A 15,474-nucleotide genomic window follows, 5' to 3' on the forward strand; every position below is an offset into this window, starting at 1 on the left:
AATCTTTTTTGAAAAATAGAATTGGTATTTTGTTGTTAGCAAGGTCACACAACAATTTGAGGTTTGTGGATTATGGGACATTTTTCCTGCAGATACACATTGCTGTTGTGATTGTCAAATGTAATTCATTTTGTTGCTTTAAGCAGCACAAATGAAATTCTGATCATCGACAGTTGTTTCTGTGGTGAATGTCTCAAAACTATGACAAATAAAACCAAAAGTGTCTGCAGAGAATAGAAACTACTGCGGGTAAAGCAGAAAACTTTTTTGTCATTTGCGTGAACAGAAACATTAAGAGGTTAACCAGTTACAAAAGATGAGGCAAACTGATCAGTTTATCATTAGTTTATCATTTTGATAAACAATTCTTAGTTGTATTAATCTATTAGGCAAATATATCAAACAGCTAATTGCAACCCCTGCATTTTGATGATTTGTTGTGTGATTTGTATATTTATTTTGTTTTCTATTATTGTTGCCTGAATACTTTGAAAAAAAATGGCTCTGACAAAATAAGACTTGTTTGGATGGAGAGGACTGCTGAACCTTGTGTTTCCTTTCTTCAGAATTTTTATTATTTTATTCTTCAGAATAAAAATCCCATTATATTTACAATAACTGACCCTCTCGTGACCACCCCTCCCCTTTCAATTAATTTTTGTACAGTCCCTAAATTTTAAACCAGACAACTTATCAATTAACTGAAATAAAATATCAATAGCATACTGGAAAATGGAAGTAATAACTCAGTCCAAGTTACACAAGAAGTTGTCCAACACTAGTCAATTAATCAATTATTCTGTCAAAAGAAAACCAGTTGCCATTTATTCTGATAACCGATTAGTTGCGTAATAGCAAAATTTTCTGGTTTCAGCCTCTTAAATGTGAGGTTTTGTTGCTTTTCTTTGTCATGTAGAGAGTTGGTTGAATTTTAAAGAAGGCAATTAAAAGTCGTCAGTTTGAATTCTGGGAAATTGTGTTACATTTTTGTGACGATTATGATTATCGATTATTAATCGATCATGAAAATAACGCTTAGCCGCAGCCCTAGTTGGTGGGAGACTGCAGTGAACTGGAGCTCGATTTGTGTGCTGTCGAGATAAGGAGCCAGTGACAGATGATCGTCTCTGTTTTTTATTCTCCCTGTCTCCACCTGGAAATGGTCCCTCTCCCTTTAAGTGGGAGGTGAGCGGCAGGGCGCTGCGGACGGTGAGTGCTGGAAACCCACACCAGAAAGTCACCGGGAGTGAGTGAGTGAGAGCAGGGCTGCGCTCTCCGTCTCCAAAACATTTACGCACCGCAGCAGTATTCCGCCTCTGTCGCTCTCTCTCTCTCTCTCTCTCTGTCTGTCTCTGTGCTCCCAGCCGTCATCTTACCAACATCCACCCCCCACACCACCAACACCAACCATCAACAACAACAGCAACAACAACAACCGGCGCTCTACACTGTGAAGGACCGGAGCACAGAAGTCCGCGCACGTACCGAGCAGCCCCAAACCGCCGTGCATTGAATGCGGTGAGGATTTAAAGCGGGAGAGAAAGAGGGGGAGGACGGAAGTTTTATTTCTCTCGTGGAGAGCCCAGGGCGCACCGGGACTGGTGAGTGAAGACTCGAAATGTAAAAAAGAAAAAAAAATAAACAAACAAAAAACTCAGCTTTGACGTGAACTAATCCTTCAGATGTTAAGTGCGAATGAGAGCTCACTGAAAGTCTTTGTGTCACGCTACATTTGCTTTCAAAACTTCCAAACGACTCTTACATTTCAGGTGTGGATCTGTAGGCTGTTTGCTTGCTGAATGTTATTAAACTTACGAGCCTATGAGAGACATTATTGTAAACTTCCAGCCCAAAACGAATTTACAACTTCCAGAAACTTCCATTTTTTTAATTTGTTTTCCTCCAACATCATCCACTCTCTTCTGACTTGAACCAAGTCATCTCCACCGTCCCCCACCAGCGACTCCATGCACTCTTTCGCTCTCATCCTTGGCATCTTTAGTTTTTCCTCTAAATGTGCCAGGAATGAGAGGCGACAAGGCTGCACTGCAGGGCTGGCAGCTCACACAGTTATTTAATGGGAGGGAGGAGGTGATGGATGATGATGATGAGGAGGACAACCACGATGATGTTGATGATGTCAGGCCTGTTGGCAGATGCAAATGAGCAGATATCAGCAGGTTTGCCGAGAATAGGTACAGGTGTCAACATTTTGCCGAGGCCTTCATCACCCTCTTCTTTCTGCTGATATTGCTGAAGTTTGGGATAGCAGTGGAATAATTAGAACTTCATCAAGTTTCAGAATGACGTGAAGGCCTAAAGATAAACAATGACATCCAGGCAGAAGTTCAGTCACAGTTTGTCAGCTGTTGTCAGTTTAGAAACGTACTTAATGTGAGACGTGGAATAGTGGCTCTTGCTGTACAGAATCAGTCCTTTTGTCCTCATGTAGTACTTGAAGCATGAGATGTCAGCGGCGTCCAAAGTGTTCAGGGCTCCCCGGCATGTGAAATCATGCGGATCAGTAGTGAGGCTGAGCTTGCTTAGGAGACAGTCAGTGTGCAGCAGATGGACATACAGCAAGTCTGGGACCGGTTCAGAGGTGACTTCTCAGTGTCACCGTGTAAAAGCTTGTCGGCATTCTGCCGCAAGGGGTGAAGGGGTGAACAGTGAAGTTGTAGATTTGTCCAAGTGTGTGTCTGTGTGTGTGCGTATGTGCCTGAGGTGTTTTATGGTTAAAAACACAGACCGTAGTGAGACCAGCAGTCCTCATGGGAACCAAATCCTGGTACTAATGAGGCAAAACATGATGTCTGAGGTCCTGGTTGAGGGGGGGTCTGTTGAGGTGAAGTTAAACTTGTGGTGAGACTGTCTACAATCAGTGGAAGTCTGTGCACTGTCCTAACAAGGGTAGCTGTGCAAACTGGCTGTTCGCTCGTCTTTACAGTGGCTGCCTGCATACAAAGCTGTGCGTCAGTGGGGAGTCCCTGACCTTTCTTTCCGTCAATCTCTTTTCTTTCCTCATTCACTCCTCGCTTCGCTCCCGTCTTCACACCCCATGCTGCCGCCACCACATCTGTCTTTCCTTCTTTCTTTCTTTCTTTCTTTTGGAACGACTGTAATGCTGCATCTCCATATCCTGCAACTTGCATGCACGCGCTCCCATCATGCCCTTTCATCTCCGCAGTGGGGAACAGTGCAGATGTCTGTCAGCCGTGCAGTGTGTACTATACACCTCCCCTTCTCTCTGACACACACACAGCTTAATACCTAGGAGTGGTTTGGCATTTCACCCTTCACCTCTGCTCCCCCACCCCCCACCCTGGAGCTTTGTATTCACAGGTGAATGGGTTCATGTAGGACACAAGGTGACTCTCTCTCTCGCTCTCTTTGTCGGTCAGTCGGCTCAGTCATGGTCATATCAAGCTGCAGATAACTATGGCAAAGAAAAGAATGCACTATTATTTTGCCTGAACACAGGAGTATGTAATTTCTGGCTGGATGGATAGGAATATTTTTGCATCGTGTTGATTAGAGGAGTCATTCTGGAAATGCCTTCAGAACCGCAGTAAGTCAAGTGCTTAAACTGCATTCTGTTTATTCTCTGATCGTCAGGTATTTATTTTTAGGACTTATTTGTATATCAGCTAACATCCGCTCATCGCAGATGTATTGTGTTGCTGTATATGTCGGCTGAATAGTAACAAGGAATTGCAGCACAGACATGTGAAACCAGTTCTGAAGTCATTTGGGAACAGTCTTGCTGTTACAGTTTGCGTGCCAGAGAGCGCTGACACGATTATCTTCACACTGGTAAATGTCCCACACAGGATGCCCCTTGGTCACAAAAACAACAGTGTACACACAGAATCTGTATTAAGACAGTGTGTCTCTGGTTATGAAGGTAAAGCATGAGGGGCCTAAACCAGGACTTGTAACTCAGTAACCCAGCTGAAGTGAGAACGTGTGTGTGTGTGTGTGTGTGTGTGTGTGTGTGTTACTCCTCAGACTCCCCTTTAGCGCACTGTGAGGCCCAGCCGATCACACAGAACAATACTGGGCTCTGTGAAGCCTTATGATCTCTTTAAATAAAAACCTCTGGCTGCATTGTCTCCTTTGGTTAAGCACTGATTGATTTGACTGACTGACTGATTGGTTGACTGACTGACAAACACGCTGACGGTTTCATCCACACGTCTCGTCTCTGACGGTAACTTCAGAGCACTCAGCACTTTTCACTTCTTACTTAACAAGCTACCAAAAACATCTTCTGCGAGATAATTCCAGTCCTTTGATTCCTGTCCAAACTGACTAAGCGGTGAATTAAAACCTTTTCAGTTTTCTTTTTTTTTAAATTTTCTACTGAAACAAGGGATTGATTTGTCGATAATCAGCAACAGTTACCGATAATCGCAGACGTCGACTCAAAATTGAAATCTGCATACTGTGAGGATGAGCCACGAGCGAGTGTTAAATCCATCCTACTTTTCTTTTTATTTAACCAGGTGTCATTTAGATGCCGTTTACTCGTACACAACAAAAAGAGCATGAGTAACACCCTGTGAATACAACAGGTGTGAGTCACAAAGCTTCAATAAAAAAGTTACCAAAAAAAACCCCAAAAAGCTGGAAGCAAATTTTGTGAAGAGAATATTTTATAGATCCTTTAAAACTGACTATAATTTACCAAATTTCACAGTTTCAGTCAACTCCATCCGGCTCCATTCTCGTGATGTTACTTTGACTTTTTACTCCTAATTTAGTTTTTGCAAGCCCAAATTTAACAAATAAATAAATAAATAAAATACACAAAAATCTTTTAGGTAGACAGTGCATTTGTAACTGGGGCAAAAAAATCTGTCTGCACACCAGCAGCATTAGTATGATATCAGTAAAACCATTTTTAAGCAAAAATGGCAGAAATTTTCTGTTTCCAGCTTAACAAATGTGTTTTCTGCTCTTCTTTGTCTTACATGATGAACAGAATGTCTTTGCTTTGTGGACTGTAGGCCAGTCAAAACCAGTAACATCAATGTCTCAGCTTCGGCTCTGGGAAACTGTAATTTTTCACTCTTCTCTGATGGCGAAACGATTCAGGAATATAAGTGGCAGCTGCAGCTGTATTTTAAGGCTGAGATGGTTTATCGCTGTAGAGATGCCGTGGAAGAGGCGACAGCGGTTTGGCACAGCTTATTGTGGTGTCACAGATGAATTTAAATCCGATAAATTCACGTTTCTGTTCGGGTTTTGCGGGTGGTAAAGTTGATTCTCTTCTTTTCTGTGACCTGTTAAGTGGAAAGTGGAGCTTATTCAGGTTAATTCTCCGCTACATCCTTGACAAGAACGTGATACCACAGTCAGTTTCTATGCCTGCTTCTGTGTCCTCTCTTGCATTGTGCAACAGCCTGTTCTGATCGTGAAGTCTTTAGCGGTTCTGTACATCACAGAGACATGCTTCTTTTCATGAGAACCACCTGAGGCGAGAACTTCTCGGTCATCCTTAAAGTGTCAAGATGCACCTCGTCTTCATTTATTTTAATCTTTGATGCAAACAGGGCGAGAGAAAGACGTAGTAATAAGCGTAGATGTTTAGCGTGTCAGGAGAAGCTCTTCGAATTCATCTCTTTGTGGAGCAAACACAAAGGTGGAGAGGTTCTTTGATTCCCTTTGCCTCATCTTAACACACCTCTCATCATTCTTCATGGGACTTTTCAAAGAAACTTTCCACCTGTTACCTTGGTAGAGGAAGAAAAAAAAAAAGTAGGAAGCGCACACTTGTGTGCACACACACACACACACACACAAGCAGGCGTGCACACAGTGGCTCACGCTGGGAGGTGATAAACTCTTATACCAGTGATGGGCCACTCTCAGAGACACCTAGAGACAACAGCAGCCACACACACACAAAACCCTGTAAGCATCTGCACACATCTTCAAGGTAAGATTCCTGCTTTACACTCAGCAAACTCTTTAACAGACCTCAGTAACATGAGTGAGATTTGTTGCTCTCTGCGGGTTGGTTGAAGGTTGAATATCTTGTAGGCTTTTTACGTCTCTGTTTTCGTGTCTTTCGTGTCTTTTTTTTGTCTTTGTGTGTGTTTGTGTGTGTGAAAGCAGCAATGCAGTTTTCACATGTGTAGGTTTCTCCTCTGTTAAGCCAAAGATTAAACAGGGATTTTAAACAACTGCTCCTAAGATCTCATTCTGTCCTGCACATGCCGTTGCAAAGTGCTTTCGCCTCCTGCCAGCTGTTCTATGAATGTGCACTCACTCGTCCATGAATTGCTGTCATAAGCTCATAATAACGTGCTAATAATGCAGGAGTAAAGCCCGCGCTCCCAGCCGTGGCAGGCTATTTATCAACAGCTGTAAATCAGTTTTGAAGAAGAAAGAACGGAAGCATCCTTGAACGGCAGCCTTGCTTTTCTCATGCCACTTGCGAAAACTTTCTAATCCCTAAAAAAAGAAGAAAAAAACTATCACAATACAGCGCTTGAATTTTCTGAACTTTTCTGCGTGTGTATGTGTGTGTGTGTGTGTGTGTGTGCGTGCACACACAATGCAAGAATACAAGCTTCTACAGGACTAAGGTGCGTTTCATTTAATGTAGAGTTGGGAGGGAAGCTTTTGTTGGGAAGTGTGTGGGTTCTGATGTCAGTCCAAGTACCAGAACTACAGCTTTCTTTTGTCTCGCGGTTAGCATAATGCTCGTCACATAACGGCCTCCTATTGTTGAAAGTACTTGGCTTGAAAAGCAGGTTTATATGCTCTATATGTGACTGCAAAATGCTGTCAAATTTGCCTCTTAATTTTAAGAGAGAAAGAGAATAGAATAAAAGTATCATAAGATCTTTGTTGTTGTTGCTGCTGCTATGATCACGATGAGCTTAGATGAGTCATAGTAAAGTTATGATTATGACATCGATACAGAAATCGATGAAACGTAAGAGACACAACCACAGCGACAGAAAGGCTCAGGTTTCCTTTTAATATGTTTCAGCTCATCTCTCTGTATTAGCCAACAGATTTGCATTGCCATCAGAGAAGAGCGTGCAGACAGATGCTGTTTTGTTCGCTGTGACTGAAGATAAAGGTACGATCAGCTCGCTGCTTGTCTCTTTCCAACCGATTTGTTTATTTCTGCACCGATCATGAGATTTTTACAAACACTCTATTGATACCTGAACTCGGCACACACAAATAAAAACATACCAGTTTCCTGGTTCATTTACATGACTTTCCCCAGGACTCAAACAACGTGCTGTTGTCATATGAACCATGAAGCATGAACCTTTTTTTTTCCACAAAAAACACACTCCATAGCTGTTTGTTTTATGTGTTTGTACATGCATGTATGTGTGTGGTTATTTGCAAATAACCAGAGACCATTTGTTTGCTCAAGAGCAGTACAGTGGCATGATTTGCATTTCCTTTAAAAATCTGTGAAATCTAAAGTGACAGTATGAGCCTGCTTTGTATAAGGTGGTTGGTTGTTTGACTCTCATCATGGTGCGTTCAGGCGCTCTCTCTTAGTGCGATCGGGGGTCTATTGAAAATCATTTTACTTTGTACATGTCGTTCCAGAAGAAAGACCTCAGAGGTTACAGCAGCAGCTTTTCCTGCGCTTTATCTTTCGCTCACGGCATCTGAAGACGGTAACGCGTTGAAAGTCATGCGATTGCTTTTACGTGCTGCGCAGCAACACGTCTTTCTGTCTCCGTCATGGGTCATCCAGTCTCAGCACCTAAGTTTAAAAAATGCCGGGTTGATCCTATAAAGTCAACAGGGAAACGATCAGAATTTGCGTGATGTATTGTGTCTGCAGTGAAGCTGTAGGTGAGCTACACTGACGTTATACGTGTCAGTTACAAACCCCGACATCCTACAGCGTTAAGATTTTTATGCCGCCGTAGTTTTGTCAGGCATTATGTCTTTGGGTCAGTGTTTCCATCTCGTTGCCATGAACATGATATCTCAGGAGCGTCTGGAGGGAATTTCTTCACATTTTACACAAACATCCACTTGGATCAATTGATTTTCATGCTCAGTTCATATGCTAATTTCACAATAAATTTCACACTACTGTCTAAAAGGATTAAATAATGACTTGATGACATTTATTGCTTCTTGATGTTCTGTCAGAATCAGATTTGTTGGCCGAGCATGTGACCACATTCAATGTGTTTGACAAAATATAAGCAGGCTTTTAAACACTTTCTGTTGTGTCACATTTGATCCAACAAACACACCAGAAAAAAGGACACAGTAGAAAGCAGCAAATCTCATACCTCATCACAAAGAAAATTGTGATGAGGAAAATTGTTTAAATTTCTTTTTTTTGTTGTTGATGTTTTTTGTTTAAATTGCTTAAAAGTCTTAATTAATAACTTTCTGAACTGACGACAGCTGATGATGGAAGCCGGCAAAGAGTGAGCCATCTCGTTTCCTTCCCATCTCTGAGAGCAGCAGTGAGACAAAGTTAACGTGTTTAGTTTTTGACACTTTGTGCCGCGTTCTCTCTTTCAAGCTCAGCGCCGACTGTTTTGGAGAACATTTATGCAGCAGCGTCCTTAACTTCGACAGGCGTCGTCCCGTAGCAACGTCCACCTGGGTGTCGTGTTCACCCACAGACAGCAGGAACGTATGCCGATTGTACGCTTTCCCACTGACAAGAAAATCCAGATGTTAGTGGGTGTTTTATCCAGTTTGAAAGGGACACAGAGCACTAGTCCAGCATAAACTAAATGGTTTTGCTGATGAACCTGTGAATATTCTCATTCATCCAGGTCATGGTTATCTCAAGCAAATTCAATCGAACGCAACTGGACTTAGTTATTTGTCTTTGAAGACGTTTCACCTCTCATCCAAGAGGCTTCATCAGTTCATGCTCGCTTGACTAGGCTGGGACTAGTCCAACTAGCTGGTGTGGAGACCCAGGTATTTAACCTCTGTGGAGGCGTTCACATGGTTTTGCTGATGTTGAGTGCACTTACTTTTTATTGAATTTCTACATTGTCCTCACCACATATCTTACGAGAGTCTGAGGGACGTGGATGTAAACTTACAGACATTGCATTGGATTGAAAGAATTTCCCCTCAAGGACTTACAAAGTTATGCTTTTACCAATTGCTGAAACGTAACACAATTGAAGGAGACTTTCTCCTCAAATTATAAAACATTTTTCAGTATGTGTTTAACAAGAAAAATATATTGAAATATTTAAATATATTTACGTATATTATGTAACTCACCGGGCAAGACACACCAATATGTAGTAATTTGCTGTAATTTTCAGCAAATGTTAATGCTTTTGGTGTTTTTACAAGAAGAAAAATATCACGAATCGCCTGCTTTATCTTTTGAAAGTTAGACAAATCAGCACAAGAAAATGATTAATCCTTGTCTGTCCTATCAGTCTGGTCTTCACCCGGACTTTAACCTGCTCGGCTAGGGGATTAAGGCAACAGGAAATTGCTTGTCTTTCTTTTGTTGTCTTCAAAAATGTGTTGATTTTGTAGCACAGAGGAAAATGTTCCAGCATGACTTCTAAAACAGACTAAAAGAAAGTTTTTTTTTTCCTCATCTATTGGCTCAGTTTATCTGTTTCCGGTGGTTCGGTGTGCAGTGAGAGTGAACCAGTAGAGCCGGTAGAGACGAGGTGCAGATTCTGCTGTTCAGCGCTAAGAATGGCCTCTTTCATGTTGTCATTCGACACTGTGAATGATTGCAGAATATCCTTTCTGGCTGCTTTGAATATATGGTGGTAGTAGTAAGGATTTATGGTTGTGCATTGCTGTTATTTTGTCCAGTTTGCGGCCCTGCGTTCGTCTTTCATCTTGCCTCTTGAGTTGCCATTTCTGTTGGAGTTCACTGGCTCTTGACATTGTTCAACCTGTGATTTGGTGCTAACAAAAGAGTCAGTGGATTAAAAAAAACAATCCCTAAGTGTTCATCAGTGTTCGCCCTGTGTTTTCCTATTTTCAGACACTCTCCAGATGTACTGTATCTGCTGTGTGGTCAGGTCTGTGGGCCGGTCAAGACAGCGTGTCTCATTACGGCGGTCAGCCAGCAACTTCAGACATGATCTCCAGCTTATTGGAGCTGGTTAAGACCTATGGCACTAAGTTGTTTTGTAGCATAAGCAGCTATACTTGTGAGGCACACAAACGCACACGCTGGTACGCACGCACACACAGCGAGGACCTCCTGCGGTCTCTCAATGCTGAGATGAACAGACCCTCAGCAGAATCACCTGTTGTGCTCCATACTGCTCAAAGGCGTTTCCATAGTAACGCCTCAGAGCACTGGCCCCTTGGTCTGTAAGACCCTCAGCAAACATAGACCCCCACCACCTCCATTACAAACTCCATAAAACACGCACGCACACACACACACACACGTTGTGCACACGTGGGTGCTCTCAAGAAGCAGCAGTGAATGGAGTGAGGATATAAAGTGTGCCGGGCTAAAGGAGAGAGCACATTGTGAGAGTCGGGCCTCCTTTGTCTGAGCTAGCCTGAAGGAGCAGGGGGTGGAAAGGGTGTGGGGGTGGGGGGGCTTTGTGAAGGAAGAGGAAAAAAAAAGTGGCCTTCATACACATCCTTTCTTCTCTTGCTCTTGTTCTATCTCTTTATTGGGAGTGTGTTTTGTCTTCTCCCTCCTCCTCCTCCTCCTCCTCCTCCTCTCTGATAAATGCCACAGTAGCCTTTCGCTAGCCGCCACAATAGACGACCTGTTTCAGAGAACGAGAGGGGGGGGGGGGAGAAAGAGGGATGAGAGGGAGGGAGGCATGAAAAAAAGAAAAATGGCTGCCTTTTAACCTGTGTCTCTGAAAAGCAGAAGAATAAAGCGGCCGTGACTAAAGCCGGAGTCCTGTTCTCCTCTCTTTTCTCTCTCCTCGGTGTCTTTGGGAAGGACACAGTTGTGTCATCAGCCTATTTATACGTCTTATTTAGAAAGCCTGAGAGAGAGACAGAGGGAGACAGAGTGGTCAGAGACGGAGAGGGAGGCTTATGGAGTGTGTTGGAGCAGGATGCAAACACAGCAAGCATGTTTAACCAGTAAGTGTAATTGCTGTCGATGCATCGAAGACATAAAGTCACATGAAAGCAGAAATGAGGTGTGAAATTACTTCTGACAGTAATGAACTGCTGAATTATCACCTTTTAGTAGCTTATTGTGCCTCAACTTGTTTTTTTGTTTTTTTTACAATAGAACAGGACAGATTTGGTGCAAGATTCAGATCCTTTTATTCAGCTGCAATACCGTATTATAAAATAGTTACTTACTTGTAGAAGTCTTGCTTTTAGCTTTAATTAAATGTGCTAAATCAAAAGTATCAAAAGTAAAGAAATTGTCATTTCCTCAAGCATCGACCTGCCGTTTAATGTAATTCACATATTTGCTCAGTGTGGGGTCGAACTGAATTTGTGTCCCGTTGAGCAGTTTGGATTCTGTCTTACAAGGTGATCGTATTTTTTGAACGAAAACAATCCTAATGTGCAAAGTAAACTTCGTGCAGTGGAAATAAAAAGAAAAAAAAAAGTGACCTCAAGTTGATCTAAAAGGTTTTACTGTTTTGTGGTGTCATATTATTTATTTGTTTGTGGCTTGTTTAGTCTGATAACGCAGTTGTGTGTCTGATGCTCTTTCCTTTAGCTCTCCCCGCTCGAAACACGTTGACACATCCAGTAATAGCCAAGAAGCTGAGGCCATGTACGCGTATCCAGGAAACTTGTCCATTGTTTCTTGTCTCGCTGACGCTGAAACGCTATTTCTACCAAAAATCACAAACAGTGTGAGCTTGAAAGCACTGCATTGAAGCAGCTGCTGTCCGCTGCTGTCTAAAACTGAGCTGCCGGCTCGAGTCTGTTCACTGGGAAGAGTACTGAACGCAGCCCTCAGACACGTTCACGTATCACTTAAAACGTCTTTGTTTCCGTTCAGGGATATTTCTCTCTCCACTAGTATTGGATGAGCATGTAGAAATATTTAATAAATATATCTTTTAATATTCCATCCTTTTGTTTTGCGCGTGCCGTTCGCCAAAAAAATCTCCTTGACCTTGAATATAAAGACACATAAAAGGATTTTATGTTCAAATGCATGTTGAGCAGTCAAATACACAGCCTCACTGTAGGCCATAGCAGAGCGCTAAATATTCCTCTGGGTTTTGATCATGTGTACATGAGTTTTTGCTCCATAGTATCACGACGTGCAGAGTTTCATTTGTAAATCAGGAGGTCTCAGTGTGGTTGCTGATCCTGCAGGTCAGAACACATCAGAAGCCTACAGTGTCAGACTACCTGCGTTCTGCCTTGGCATTTGTCTCAGTACTATGGACAGTGTCCCACAAGCACAAATTCAGCCATGCTCATTTCAACGTTTCCCACTGGCTTAGTGACAGTAATCATGTGCCAAAAGACAGCGATTAGATTGGAGTGATTAGCGTTAACTAGAAGGAAATAAAAGAATGACAGAACAGATGACCTAAAATATTACGCAGAATTTATTTACAGGTTTTGACCGACAAAATAGATGCCTGTCGCAGTCTGGGAGGTCCTGGATCCTGTTGCGGCAGCATCCGGCACAAATTAAGCCTTAATGTCAAAGGGGAAAGCGAAGCTGACACTGCGTGAAGCTGTTGCTGTCTGCATTTATCAGTTCTGTAGAAATTCAACCCCACAGCACAGTGAGATGAACAAAACAGAAACCACAAGCCTGACAACTTTGTCAATCAGAAGAACACAAGAGGAAAGTGCAGTCAGTTCAGAGCAAGTCCAGATGTGACGACTGACTCAGACTGACGCCAACACCCATCTGATTAGGCTGTCAATCTGTAGCACTTTTTTTTTTATTTGTTTGACTGAATATAAGTTGTGTTTATTGTTACCAGTAATCATTTCTGCATCGCAGTCTTGTAATGTTAGAATATTTCCTGCTTTTCCTGCATAAACAGGAGCGAGTTTGCCATTTAACAAATGTCTAAACTGAAATGATCAGACCAAAAAAAAACCCTGCGGAGAGCTTAAAACAAAGCCTGACTCATTGCTGTATCAGTGAAAAGGGCTGCAGCCTACGAAGAACTTAAAATTGTCAGGCCTGATCTCCTGACAACAGACTAAAGTGGTTTTATTTAAGAAAATGAGCCTATCTGTGCGGTTATGGTTGACTCGCATGCAGTCAGTAAGACCTGGTTAAAATGTTAGCAGATCAGTTTAATTTAATTATCAGATCTGCAGGAAGATTTGCAGGAAGTGATGGTTAGAAAGAAAAAAGAGGCAGCAGCCGCAGCGAGGAGCTGCAAACGACTTCAGTTTGGGAGAACTTAACTATCAGTCCAGCTCTCCGATCCAAATCCAAACCGCTGACATCCAAAGCCTGAATGTAGACAGACGCGCTTAATGGCATGAAGATTACATGTTTCCTTTAATGATTAACAGATGACAGCTTGCTTTTTAAACATCTTACTGCAAGGGATCGGCAAATTAAACTATTGTCTGCTCCGTATAACACGGTGAAAAGTGTTCCCGCGGTTCCTGTCCTCATTCTACAGTGAAAAGTGCATCTGCTCTCAAGCTATTTGCGATTCGTCACTTTGTTAGAAAGCCATAGCTCCAAGTTGCCGTCTCTGCTGTGACATTAATGCCGTGACGTCTCTCTCCTCTCCCGTGAAAGTGGGTGTCTAATTTTATTAAATTTAACTAGATTACAGTGCCATCCTCTTCCTTGTCTATCTGACACATAAAACACTTTTTGTTTGCTTGTTGTGCCGTTGGTCATGTATCAACGCAGGTCGGCGTGTGTTTGCTGATGAGTGGGTGTGCTCTTATTCCTCCCAAAATGCATAACTCCGATTAGAACTGACGCCTGACGTGTGACAAAGTCGCTGCAGCTGCCATGTTTTCCCCAACAAAAGTAATCTTTTTGTCAGAAACGCTAACTTGGTCCGGTATGACAATCCCAGGTATATGAGCGAACCTGGAAGTGTGAGATAGAAACGAGTGTGTGTTAGTGTGTGTGTGTGCAGTGGGTGGGCCTCTATGGGGCAGCCTCTGAACTCCAAAAGGAAAAGGGGAGTAAAATGTAGTCTTTGTGAAGTCTCTATCACTCAATCGCAGTGCTGGAGTTCCCAACACTGCTCTTTGTGTGATGAACTGACCGGCGACCACAGAACAACAGCACCTTATCAGGGCTTGTAGCTCTCCATGTTCGCTTCTCAGAGCACACACACACACACACACACACGCGGTGCAAGATAAAAAAAATGAGGAAACTAAGTGTGTATTCTTGATGAGCTTATTCTTTGGACTACGCACTATATGGTTCAGTACCCTTGACATCAAAAGGCCAAGAGAACAGAGGAAGAGAGGGGAAGGAAAGGAGAAGAGGCCAAGGCTTTTGTGTCTCCAGTCCTGAGAGCTCATTCTCTAATGAGGCCTAGTCAGCAACGCAAGGCAGCTTTGTTCGAGATCCGCGCGCGTGTGTGCGTGTGTGTGTGTCGCTGTGTGTGTGTATGCGGACATCTTACCGACCTCTCCAATAAAAACCGAATAAAAAAATTCGAGACCCCAAGCATACACACTCAGTTTTTTGAGACTTTCATATGTCAGTGTGATCTCATTTATTGTATTCACTGTAAGTGTTCTCTCCGAAGGCCTTGAAATCTCACTGAAAAGCTGTTTTTGAACTTGTCTAAAAGTCAGTCTAGCAGTGGTAAATAAAAGCGAGGTAAACTGTTGGGAAAGCAAGAAAAAAATGCTGTATGAAAAGGTGTGTTTGTTTCAAGTACAGGAGTTTGAATTGTGTGCCTTCGGGGGTCACTTGCGAGGAGGGGGCTCTTTATCGACTATAAGAAGACTGACTGAAAAGACTCATATTGGACTTAACTGAAGCGTGTCTCTTACCAACAGCTGCTCTGTGTTTGCACTTGTTAAGTTCTGAACAAAATGACCACCTTGCAGAAGTTCAGCCAAGTTTTCCGCAACACCTAATTATCGTATTGACTAGTAGGACAAGTGACTGACTTTATTTAATTTTTATTCCTCTCAGTTCATCAGCCTGTGGACCATAGCCTGGGCTTGTCTTCTCTATCGGCTGACAGACACACAGACAGGACAGAGGAAACTTCTCTTCCGTCTTGTTTTTATAGTCTTGGAAGGACATCACAGGCGCCATTTGCTTCTAGTTCAGTGTGATGAGACAAAATGCGTCCTGAGCTTTCGCTGTGTGGTCAGCACACGTCTTGACTGGCGCCGTGCGTGTCTCCATATCTTGCGTCTCACTTGAATTTAGCTAAATTTCCCCACCGAGTGCTCCTGATCACAATGGACCAACAACTGACCCCGCTCAGCTCTTTACAACCACCCAGCTCAGCCGTCTTCTCAAATGCACACAACTCAATAGCAGAGCCAGCTTGAAATCCCAAAGTGGATGCTACACGCACACACGTGAGCTGATGACGACATGTG

General features: G+C 42.8%; 1 protein-coding gene across 5 annotated transcripts in view; it reads left to right on the forward strand.

Annotated features, from left to right (window-relative positions):
- The first annotated feature begins 987 nt into the window (after positions 1–987).
- LOC124056909 (transcription factor SOX-13-like) overlaps positions 988–15,474 on the forward strand; it is a 37,448-nt gene continuing 22,961 nt past the window's right edge. The window contains exon 1 of one of the 5 annotated variants that reach the window (XM_046384853.1): positions 988–1,601. The gene's annotated coding sequence lies outside the window, so the exon portion shown is untranslated. Of the gene's footprint in view, positions 1,602–4,455; positions 5,942–15,474 lie in introns of those variants that run through there. The other 4 variants (XM_046384851.1, XM_046384855.1, XM_046384854.1 and 1 more) reach the window with 4 other exon arrangements.

The sequence above is a fragment of the Scatophagus argus genome, chromosome 3, assembly GCF_020382885.2.
Source record: "Scatophagus argus isolate fScaArg1 chromosome 3, fScaArg1.pri, whole genome shotgun sequence".
Lineage (NCBI taxonomy): Eukaryota > Metazoa > Chordata > Actinopteri > Scatophagidae > Scatophagus > Scatophagus argus.